We start from the raw sequence: 12,697 nt of genomic DNA, 5'->3' as shown, positions 1-12,697 counted from the left end.
GTATGGTATTCCTATTGTTGGCTTTTTGGGACAAAGGAGGGGGAACGGATGAAGCCTGGTGTTCAGGGGGGTACGTGAGCACGTCTTACCTGTCCAACACGTGTCTAACACCGTTTGGGAAAGCGTTAAGTCGGGGAACTGCATGCGGCGGCCTCGACCTGTCCAACATGTGCCGCCCGAATCTCCTCTCTCATCTAAATCACATCGCACCTTATCCTTTCCCTTATTCCCTCACGACCTCACCTCTCCTCCATCCACACAATCCACCTCTCTCTCATCCAACTTACAGCGATGAAAAGCTCGCGGTCGACGCCCATCTCCGTTCCTCGGGGGCGGACTCGATCCCTTGCCGCCGCCCTTCCTTCCACATCGCCGCCCTTCGCCGCGGCCGAGTGGAGGCCGCCGCACGCCTCATCCTCCTCATCCCGTCGCCCCCTCCGCCCCGTTTTGTGCCGCTCCGGCGTGGTTCCGGCAGCTGCAGAGGAGGCTGAGTTGGAGCGGACGAGATGCACCGCGGCCTCTCTGATGCGTGCACGTTGGCAGCGGTGGCGGCGGAAGGCACCTCCTCGCGTCGATGCGGGGCGGCTCCAGGACTCGGTGTTCATTGTCGAGGCTTGCCTCAGCGACCGCGGAGCCATCACCTGCTCCGGTTCACGCGCCCTGGCCGACGGCGGCGAGGAGCTCGCTCTCGACGCGGCGCAGCGCCCGCTACCGCTTGCCGCCGCTCGTCGGAGAAAATTGATGCACACAGACAGCGGAGGGGCGGAGCTCGACGCGGAATCGATCCCCTCGAGCACCTCTCAAATCGATGCGGAAGAGATGCCCCGCAGAATCGGCTGGGGAAACAAAAAATTTCTACTAGATGAGGCTGGCTTGATGCGGAGCTCGATGTGTATTCGGTTACATCCTCATCTCACCAATCCCAGATTTTGGGGCAACTCTGATGGGGAAATGCGGTGGTGGAGGAGTTTCTGCGAGAGGGCACTCAACAGAACGATTAGTTTTTTTTACCTGACAGAACGATTAGTTATTAGAAAGATTCCGCAGTGGTTACTGGTACTGCGGACTAGCGACAACACAAACATCACAAACGGCAGCTGTGTAGTGGCCGTTAGTCAAAAGCCGAATCCAACGGTGATAGACTAGATCCAACGGTGATGGACGCATGCTCACGTACCCCCCTGAACACCGAATCCACTCTCGGAGGGGGAAATACACATGTGCCCTTCTTTCTCCAAAGGGGAATATCCAAGTCTAAACTTTCTAAAGATGAATTAAAAGGCAACCGGTTAAGATCGTTTCTAAAAAAAGAATCCCTCTAGTTAGGGTTTTCTGTCCTCGCGGTGACTCCATCGACGTTGAGAAAATTTATCCTTCCACCACCTCTTCACTATGCAGATTTCCATGTTTCCGCCAAAATCCGCACAATTCGTAAGACATATATTAAGTATAAGGTGCACGTCAAAACATGCACGCTATGCGGGTGGAATTGTCACAAGTAGTGACATGACAATACTTCACGCCAGAATCAACAAAAGAACATATAAGGTAGAATCCCAAATTTGCAACATTCTAAAGCATGCACTCCACCATCATCATGGTTTTGTGCATTTAAACCCTAAGAAAGGATAAATTCACAAAGTGAACAAAAAGGAAAGTCAATAGGACACCCTATAGGCTTATAGACCATCTCTGCTTTTAAATTTATTTTGAAAAATGAGTGGCGCCAAAGTGTTACTTTTGGAATTGGCAACACACTGATATTTTTCCCAAGTTTTTCAAACTTACTTTGGTCCTAGTTTGTTTCAATTTTGAATACAAAGTATATTGAAAGAAAATGAATAGAAACAAAAATAAAAAAATCGAACTAAAAGGAAAAAAGGACGCGGGGTGACGATTCGACCCATGGCAAGAAGGATCCCATGGCCCAACCGGAGCGGACCCAGACAGATCTCCCTTTCCTCTCTCCCCTCTCGCCGACACCGCGCCCCGCTGATTCCGACTGGGTTTAATCCCGACGTTTCTTGTCTATCTTGACAATCCATTGATACGTTGCAAACGTATCTATAATTTTTTATGCTCCATACTTGTTTTACACCAATTTTTATATGTTTTGTTTACACTTCGTGCCATTTTTATGCATTTTCTGGAACTAACCAATTGACAAGATGCCACAGTACCAGTTCCTATTTTCTGCGGTTTTTGTATTTCAGAAAAGTTGTACAGGAAATATTCTCGGAATTGGACGAAGCGAAAGCCAAAGTTCCAATTTTTCCCGACCCGAAGACGGAGTCCAAAGCAGAGACGGAGGAGGACGCCGAGGCGGGCACACCATACCTGGGCGCGGCCCCCTCCCTGGTCGCACCTACGGGTGGTGTGGGCCCCTCGGGCGCCCACCGACCTCGCCCTTCCGCCTATAAATTTCCTCCCGATGCGAAAACCCTAAATCAAGCAGCCTCGTCCATGAAAATTCATGTAGCTCCGCCGCCATCGAAGACGAGTTTTGGGGGACATAAGTCTATGTTCCGACACCTACCGGGACGGGGAATTGCCCCCGGAGCCATCTCCATCGACTCCACCGCCATCTTCAGCGATGTTGCTGACTCCCATGATGAGGAGGGAGTAGTTCTCCCTCGAGGCTGAGGCCTTTACCGGTAGCTATGTGGTCTATCTATCTCTTCCATGGTATGATCTTTATGTGATCATGAGCTTTGTAATCTAGTTGAATAAGTAGATGTTATTCTTCATCTATTATGCTACTCAAAAGTGGTTTTATTAAGTGATCTCCGAAGACACCTTGTCCCATGGTGTGAAGGTGACAGTGTGCACACTGTGTGTCTTTTAGACTAAACTTTAAAGAAATACTTATAAATTGTGGCGTTTTGTTAGTACTATCTTTGGATGCTCAAAGTGATAGCGCGGGGCGTCCCTAGATTTGAATACGAACTTTAAGTAGTGATTTTGTAGACCTACACGGTGAATTGGTGTTTGTTATCCAACCGGAGAGTGGTTCATAGTAGCATAGTGAAGAGATGATATTTATATATTCAAATATGATATCATTGTTAAGAGTGTCCACTAGTGAAAGTATGATCCGTAGGCCTTGTTTCCAAGCATTGAAACACCGTTTACAACCAGTTCTGCTACATGTTTGCTTGCTGCCATTTTTATTTCAGATTGCAATAACCACTGATAATCATCCATATTACTTGTATTTCACTATCTCTTCACCGAACTAGTGCACCTATACACCTGGCAAGTGTATTAGGTGTGTTGGGGACACAAGAGACTTATTGTATCGTAATTGCAGGGTTGCTTGAGAGGGATATCTTTGACCTCTACCTCCCTGAGTTCGATAAACCTTGGGTGATCCACTTAAGTGAAACTTGCTGCTGTTCTACAACCCTCTACACTTGGAGGCCCAACACTGTATATAAGAATAGAAGCGTGCATAGACATCACCCATCGCACCTATAAATATTGCCTCGCTATCCTCTCTCACCTCACTCGGTTTCCCCCTTGCTCGGTTGTCAGACTGTCCACAGTAATCTCCGTCGTTCCGCGACTGTCATCGCGATGTTTTGTCTCACTACAAGAAAAACCACCGTATAACAACGCTTAATGTACAACCCTTCAGATATGTGTTGTAAAAATTTATCTTAGATACACAATATATGCGTTGCCCCCTTGGTCGTTGCAGAAAGCGTGATTGTTAAAAATTGGAAAGCGCGCATGAGGAAAATTTTGGGTGCCGCAGCGGGAGCTATTTGGGCGCTCACGAAATTTTCATTTGTATTGCAACTAGGCCCAGGCGGGTGCATGCCTTATCTTCTCCCATCCCGGTCTAGTGCTAGTCCTGCAACTGCAATCGATCAGTGCTCGTCCGATCTACCAGCGTCCTCCGCGCCGCCTCCCACCACCGTGCCCCTCCCTACTCATCTACATGTGCCCTTCCCATCCGCGCCGCACTCCATCACGACTGCCCCCGTCGGCATCAGTAGGACTTGTGGGCGGTGGAGTGGATCGACCTGCCTCTCGCTCCTCTGGCTGATCTGGATGGAGGTTTGACGGCGCTGCGGCACCAGCGCCCTTTCGACTCCACGACGCCGGCATAGGTGCTCCAGCGAACCGAACGCACACTGGATGCCCAGCACCCAGCCGCCACCGTAGCATAGGGTTTCTGCACTGCCAGTAGCCATCACCAGACATCGTTGTTGTCCTGCCGCTGTTGGTTTGCTGTTTCAAACGAACAGGTTAGTCCTGCTATTGTTGTTTCTCTAATCTGCAGTACATGGTGGAAGACGTAGTATGCTGATCGTGGTGGATCTGTAGTGCTGCTAGCTATGGGTTTGACATGAAACCAGGTTAGTGCTATCTAAACATTCTTTCGGTCCGTGAAACCAATTCATGGCCACTTTTAGTTAATCTATTGCATGAGACATTTCATCTCAGGTTTTGTTGTTTCAAACAAACAGGTTAGTCCTGCTATTGTTGTTTCTCTAATCTGCGGTACATGGTGGAAGACGTAGTATGCTGATCGTGGTGGATCGGTAGTGCTGCTAGCTAGGGTTTTGACATGAAACCAGGTTAGTGCTATCCAAACATTCTTTTGGTCCGTGAAACCAATTCATGGCCACTTTTAGCTAATCTATTGCATGAAACATTTTATCGCAGGTTTCTTGTTCTTTTACCTGCCTAACTGAAGCCAGAAAGGAGTGATTGTAATCATGGGACATGTGGGGCGGACAAGACAATATCTCAGATCGATTCAACTGTGCTTAGTTAAAGAAAAATAATGACTCATGTGTGCAGCTTGTGCGTTTCTTGGTCAGCAACAATGATGATGTGATCCTTCCTTACTTTATAGGTAAGCACGATTTAGTTAGAAAATAAACATACAAAATAATGGTTATCTCCTGCTTTTGGCCTGTGCAAACATCTAATGTTTGTGGTATAAATGATTTGCCAATTGATATCCTAACTAATAAGCAAACCATAAGTGTTAAATGCATTATCATATATGCAGCTTGAATGTTCCATCTTCTTTTAACGATGGAATGATTGGGTTTATTTCTTCACCCGTTTGTATACTTACATGGCTTCCTTGCTCACAGTAGATGACCGGAGGCAGCTGGAGCTGGGCAGGCTACCAACAGGTGAAGCATTACTTGTCGCTATATATGCCTCTTTCTCTATTGCACTTTTTGATGTGTACATGATAAGCCACTGCACTACAAGGTTCCTTGTCTAGTCTTCTTGCTTATGATCATGCGATCTAAATGTGCAGATTGCATACCATATCTGCAGCAGACAAGCTATATTTGTTTGTAGATTGGCAAGCTCCATTATTTATTTGGAATTCAGGTAGTTAACTTCCTGCTTAGAAGTATTTTTTTGTCAAAATATTGTGATGCATGCTCCTGGATAGAGTTATTGTGTTCACTTTAAATTTTATTGTGAAAATAATTGCTACCAATAATGCAGGCAATTAAATATTGAGTTGAACAACTGGACTTACCATTGATTACTGGAAACATTGCACTAGGGGCAGAAGTGAGTAGCTAACATAGTTTTTCTGGTCATTGATTGGATTAGCTAGTAAGGCATTATGGATCTATAGTATGTTCTTTTACATACTTTTTTTGGCTCCTCCTTAAATCTAATTCTAACCGTGAGCAATCATATTATATAAATATGCAGTAAACCTACTTAATTTCCCATTGCAGGAGGTAAATATAGAAGGGGAGAAGGGCTATTGTAGGAACGACATCCATATATCCAGAATTCGATGGGAGGCGGCATGGAGAAGACATAATTAATTGTTTCACTTTATTTCTTAGACGTAGTTTGGTGAAAATGTGTCATGATGCATACAGATAACTACATGATTCGTTGTTTAATGTTCAGTTTCCATCAACATGATGTATGTAACCCAGATTGTATTTCGAATTTCAGTGAATAAAGCATTCACTTTTTATGTTTATCCTTGAGTTCTGATTGACGTGTTTGTTAAAATTTTAACAAACATGCCCGCATTTTATTAAGAATAATGCAATATGCTCGTATAATCTGAAGTTCAACCACAAATTAGAAGAATACGAACATAAGAACAAAATAGATTTGTAGCGATTAAATTATACACATAATTTATATTGCTACATAGCAATTCGCGTAGGGTAAACACCAACGTATGCAAGTGTTGCGAAGCACTAATTCTAAATGTTGCTACCCAGCAACGCCCTTGTTACCAACGGACCTATATGTGTTGCATTGTATCGCTGCAATGCCCAAAAACGCAACGCACCTTAATCTGTTGGTAAAGGCTCTAGCAACGCTCAAATCGCCATTTAGATACAGATAAATGCGTTGAAGTAGGAGGGGTCCTCTTGTAGTGTCTACTCCGGTGAGTTCCATCCTCCCCTTGAAATCCCTCTGGTTTCATTCGTTTCCTTCTGTCCTTGCGCACCTCCCTCACATCGTCGTTTTCTCGCACACGTTCTATTTCGATAGATTTTTCATCGACCGACAACACCCCCATGGAAGGAAACTCCAGCGAGAAATCCGCGACACGTGCATTCATTTATCCATAGTGAGCAATCCGTGATAACTCGTCCACATCTTCGTCTTTGACCTTGCCACCATGACTGCCTCGTCTCTGCGCATCCTCTCGTGAGCTCCTTGTTTCCTGGTTCACTGTAGAATGCCGGGAACACACGACCCCGACATGTCGTTGACGTTTGTTGCCATATTCGGCAAGGTTCTAGTGAATATCCATGTTAGGTCGGGTTAGATATGGACCGACAAATCTAGATCTAAAGGCCACGTTTTAATTTCAATTATTGTCTCGATATTGAAGATATGGACGGTTGATGGCACCAATTAATCAATGATACCTTCGATCCGGATTACGGATTGTCGTATGATAAGCTTTTTACCTAGTAGACCTAGGTTTAATCGAACCTTGGGAAGTACTCCTAAAATGATATAAATGAAATGTCTACAAGACTTGCTAGTTTATTTTATTTTATGTTACCGGACCTTTCTAGTTTACTTTTAGGCGGGTTATGCTCAATGATGAAAATATGCCAGGGTTAAGGTTTCTCCTGCAGCTATGCATACATATATAATTGACTCGCATATGTGTAACAAATAAAATAGAGATACGAGATTTGTGAGTAGCGCATCCGTAAATACTCTTGCCCCTAAAGCCAGATGTGACAAGGGCCTCTTGGTCCAACCATTATCCTCTAGCCGCAAGAAACAATAGTTATTAAGCATATGAATACAGACCAAAGCATTAAACTAGATGATTGTGTGCCATGATCCCAAATGAATCACTAAACATGTACCATTAGTTTCCCCTTTCTTTCACTGAGGTTTCGCGGTAGCACGCCGTTCTCCACTTATCCCACCTCTTCCCTTGATCGATCCGAATGATATGGGTACTTGCAGATCATCGAAACGAGGCAAAGAGACAAGGATACAAGATTGCAAAAATCCTACTCAATCCTTACACATACAATTTGATTGGATGCACATAAACGCTGCGAGAATTCACCCCAACCCGCAGCCCGTGAGGACTACTCACACATAATATCAAGATCAATAACACAGATAGAAATTATTGTGGCAAATACTTAGATTTAAATCACAATATTCTTACAATGGTCGCCAATTCTCAAGATCTCTATTACAATGGTGATGGCTATGGCTATGGAGGAGATTGGAGATAGAATGGATGAACTATGGTGGTGGAATCTGATGGATGGCGGCTCTGTTTGGCAACGAATGGATCTCCTTTTGACGCCAGGCCCTTCACGAAACTTATAGGGTTTGACCTCAGGAAGGCTGCGGCACATGGTTGGGGCGGACAATACGGGAAGGTATTGCCCGTACTGATGCCCGTTAAAGTCCCTGGAACCGCCTCTTCAGGCTTAGTCAACTTTGTCGTACTCCTGACGCGATTTCCTTCAGTAATTTCAGGTCCATTTGTCATTATGACGTGATTTCATGCACATCATTCAAAAATAGAAGGGATTGCACATCTTTGCATTAATTAGTCGTTAGTGGCAAGTTCTTGACTTAACTAAGGGTTTAAACGCGAGAAAAAGTGTCGTATTTCATAGACATCAACTTTCCCAAGCTTAAACTTGAGCGTCCTCGAGCAAGAAACAATGAACCATAAGGAACTTGGCGTTTAAACCAAAATAACGAGAAAGCAAAATCACTTACAAGTGGTAGCCTTATGAGTCCAGCACTTCTTCCATTTGAAAGCTTAGCATAATTAGATAAGTGCCAAGAATACAATACAAGCATCGATAACTCGAGACAATCACAATAAAGATTATAAGTATGAATAGCAAGTTGTGTAAACAATCACTCTAGCTTAAGTAGTTTTAACTCTCAGTATGCCAAGGAACATTGAAAGTTTATTATCATCAAATTAAGTAGGAGCATTCATGTTAAAAGAGGTATAAGCAATGAAGTATCTTAGTTACGCCCACATCAATTGATCAAGGTTATCAAAACACTTACTATATGTTCATTGTATTTCAAGAATATTCATCTAGTAGTAGCGAGTCCATGCCAAGACTTGAGGAGTGGTACTTTTGGATTCTTTGATAGTTTCCAATCAAGAGTCATGAATGACCTTTTTAGTAAGATTTGCGACAATCAGGGGGCTAGTGGAGTTGCTAGCATCCCAAGAGTGTGCACAACCATTTGTTGACACGCGTAAAGGAATATCATACATTGATTCACAACATTACATCTTGGCATGCGTCTCCACTACACTAGGTTTCAATTCTATCAAACAACTCCTATCAAGAGTGCTATCAAGTCTAAACATCTACAGAGTTAAGTATCTTCAAAGTTAAACCCTCAAGACAATCGATCATCATACAAGTCATAATTTTAGACTTTTTCTTGTTGTACTTGTTTCGCAATATTATTTCCAAGGCAAGACTCGGTTAACTAAATGAATTAGAGTAGCTTTCACAATTAATTAGACATACAGATAAAAACTCTACTCCAACTGCTTCAAATCACTCCCACACTACTATATATATATCTTAACAAGTCTACTGACTAGCATAAACAATTTCAAACTTCTGAAGTGAGATACATAAGACATACATCTTGTAGGCGAATTCATATTTCTCTTACTTATGATGTGTTCCTTCAAAACTCTTGGTAGATCTCTCTCATTAATAACATCAAACAAAGAGGCAAATGCAATTCAGCTCTTTCAAGAACAAGGATAAAAGGAAAAATATTTTTGTATTTTTGTGAATTGGGATTGAGAGGGAAAAAGAAAAGAAAATTGGCGACAAAGTAAGGAAATAAAAACAAACAAATAAAAAGGGAAAACGAACTAAACGGAAAACAAATAAAAATCGAAGTGTTGGAACAGACCTACACGAGTGTTTCAAAGCTCTTTCAAAGAGTTGGAGTACAAATTTATTCAACACAAATAAAAATGCTTGAGGAACACAATCCCAAGCTTAGGCTTTTGCAAGCACTCTTGATGAGCTCATTGTGGCTGAGGATAATTCCCAAAGTTCCATTGGCCGCTCCAATGAGTGAACTAGAAATTGAGATCATTCCCAAAGTTCCATTGGCCGCTCCAATGAGTGAACTAGAAATTGAGATTGGAGGTGTTGTCTCGAAGGTTGATGACGAGGTTGCTCAGATTCTCAATGCTTCCTTAGAGCGCGTACATGTCCTTTTGGAATTGTGGAGACGCTTGCACCAAGATCACAAAGTGCAGCCACCTCATTTGTTCCAATATGAATCTTAATAGTGGGCTCAAATATATCATCAAGCTTTGCTGGGAGTTTTTCATCTAGCATATTATATTGTTGTTATAAATAGAGAACTTTGCATGCTACTTCATGAATAAATTGATGTTACATGGCACCATTACCTTCATCGACTCCAGGGTGCTTGACCGTAATCATCTTTACTAGATCTTCTATGGAAAATTCTGGTGTTGGAGCATTGCTATAGTCTAGTTCTTCAGGTGCTTCTCCTTCTCTACCAATCCTCATCATCTTGAGGTCTTCAACGGGGTTTGGTTCTGACTTACCTCCAAATATAGCAAGTATTATAGTTTGGCTTTCAGCTATCTTCCCCAATTGTGCCTCAACTATCTTTGTCCTTTCCTGTAGAACTTGAACATCGTTCTTAACAGAAACTATTTGATTAGATAAATTCTCTAACATAGTGCTATGATTTTCAGTAAGCTTTGTAAGGGTACTATTTTGTTCAGTTTGAGCATGCATAATTTTTTCGAAAGTATTTTCAATTGAAATTAAACATTACCATTGCTTGCTCCACTACCATTAGTGTAATTATTATTTGGAACTCCTACAATATTATTATATTGTTTTGGAAAATAAGAGCCATAGTTCTAACTCTTCTATGCAGTGTTATAAGGATTTCTTGCTATGAAGTCTACTTCCTCAACATTAGATTTGGTGATGGAATTAATTTGGATGTTCTCCTTACCCTTTAGAATATTTATAAGCTCATCTACCTTTGAAGTAAGCTCTTCATAGTTACCTTCGGTGATTGAATTCGCCTTTCTTGAGGATCATATTTCTACATGCCATTGGGCATGGTTGCTTTGCATATCATCTAGAAGTCTTTTTGTCAGTTCAACTGGCTTGCTCATGAATGTTCCTCCAGCTGCAGCATCAAGCATAGACTTTGATATTGGGTCAAGGGCATTATAAAATAAGTGAAAAAATAACCATTCCTCCATTCCATGTCTTGGACAGTTCATGGTGTCTTCTTTCATCCTTTCCCATGCAAGTGCTACTGGCTCACGGTCTTCTTGTCTAAAACCTGTAATGTTAGAACACAACTGCATAGTCTTTGCTGGTGGGAAAAACGTAGTCATGAATATGTTAGTATTCATCCCATGAAGTAATATGCCCCTTAGGCAAAGCTAGCAACCAATCGCTTTTCCTCTTAGTGAAAAATGAAATAAGCGTAATTTTACCGCATTGGGGTCAACATCTTTAATGCGCATCATATCACATATTTGAGTGAATGTATTCAAGTGCATGCCTAAGTCCTCAGTGGCTGAGCCTCCAAATTGGTTTTGCTACCAAGCTCAAAAGTTTAGGCTTAATTTTATAGCTCTCCGTGTAACATCGGGCTGAGTTATGGGTGCACGAATAAAATCATCATTGAGGATATCATATTCCCCAAGCTTCTTTTTATGCCATAGTGATTATCTTTTTGGTATTTTCTCCTATGATTGTAAAAGAACAAGTAACTAATTGTCTTGGGTTTTCAAGTAGAGAATAAAAACAGTAAACTAATAATAGTAAATAAAAACTTAAAACAAAAATAAATGACTAAAAAGGTCTCTAGTAACCTTACCGGAATATCGAAACTGCTTCCCCAGCAACGGCGCCAGAAAAAGGGTAGATACCTTTGATCTGGATTACAGATTGTAGTATGATAATATTTTTCCTACTAGACATTGGTTTAATCGAACCTTGGAAAGCACTGCTAAAATGGTGTAAAGGAAACGTCTACGAGACTTGCTAGTTATTTTATTTTATGTTTACCAAATCTTTCTAGTTTACTTTTAAGAGGGTTGTGTTCAATGATGGAAATAGGTCAGGGTTAAGATTTCTCCTGCAGCTATGCATACATATATAATTGAAGCCCATATGTGTAACATATAAAATAGAAATAAGAGATTTGAGAGTAGCACATCAGTAAATACTCTTGCCCCTAATGCCAAAGGTGACAAGAGCCTCTTGGTCCAACCATTGTCCTCCCAGCCGCAAGCAACAGTAGTTATTAAGCATATGAATACAGACCAAAGCATTAAGCTAGATGATTGTGCCATGATCCCAAATGAATCACTAAACATGTACCGTTACTTTCCCCTTTCTATCACTGAGGTTTCGCGGTAGCACACCGTTCTCCACTTACCCCACCTCTTCCCTTGATCGATCCGAATGATATGGGTACCTGCAGATCATCGAAACGAGGCAAAGAGACAATGATACAAGATTGCAAAACTCATATTCAATCCATACACATATAATAAGATTGGATGCACATAAATGCTACGAGGATTCACCCCAACCCGCAACCTGTGAGGACTACTCACACCTAATATCAAGATCAATAACAAAGATACAAATAATTGTGGCAAATACTTAGATTGAAATCACAATATTCTTCAATGGTCGCCAATTCTCAAGGAGATCTCTATTAAAATGGTGATGACTATGACTATGGAGGAGATTGGAGATGGAATGGATGAACTATGGTGGTGGATCTCCTTCGGTGTGGTGCAGATGGATCTGATGGATGGTGGCTCTGTTTGGCGACGAATGGCTCTCCTTTTTGCGTCAGGCCCTTCACGAAACTTATAGGGTTTGACCTCAGGAAGGCTGCAGCACATGGTACGGGCGGATGGTATGGGCGGGGCTTGCCTGTATCGATGCCCATTAATTTAAGTCCCTGGAAGCGCCTCTTCGAGCGTAGTCAACTTTGCCGTACTCCTAACACGATTTCCTTCAGTAATTGGAGATCCTTTTGTCATTATGACGTGATTTCCCGCACAACATTAAAAAATCGAAGAAATTGCACACTTTTGCATTAATTAGTCATTAGTGGCAAGTTGAGAGGTAAACTTAGTCAATTTCTCAACTTAGCTAAGGGTTTA

At 42.3% G+C, this 12,697-nt stretch overlaps 1 long non-coding RNA gene across 2 annotated transcripts; it reads left to right on the top strand.

The window, feature by feature from the left end:
* The first annotated feature begins 3,593 nt into the window (after window positions 1-3,593).
* Window positions 3,594-5,959, top strand: LOC127349082 (uncharacterized). Of its 2 annotated transcripts, none has more exons than XR_007880114.1 (7): window positions 3,594-4,364; window positions 4,476-4,586; window positions 4,675-4,867; window positions 5,118-5,156; window positions 5,288-5,364; window positions 5,485-5,619; window positions 5,727-5,959. It is a non-coding gene; the product is annotated as an uncharacterized lncRNA (long non-coding RNA). The 2 variants fall into 2 exon arrangements; XR_007880115.1 differs by having other exon boundaries at window positions 5,115-5,156.
* Window positions 5,960-12,697: the final 6,738 nt, after the last annotated feature.

The sequence above is a fragment of the Lolium perenne genome, chromosome 4 (assembly GCF_019359855.2).
Source record: "Lolium perenne isolate Kyuss_39 chromosome 4, Kyuss_2.0, whole genome shotgun sequence".
In the NCBI taxonomy this organism is placed as follows: domain Eukaryota; kingdom Viridiplantae; phylum Streptophyta; class Magnoliopsida; order Poales; family Poaceae; genus Lolium; species Lolium perenne.
The sequence above is the reverse complement of the archived record's forward strand: the minus strand, read 5'-3'. Positions and strand labels throughout refer to the sequence as shown.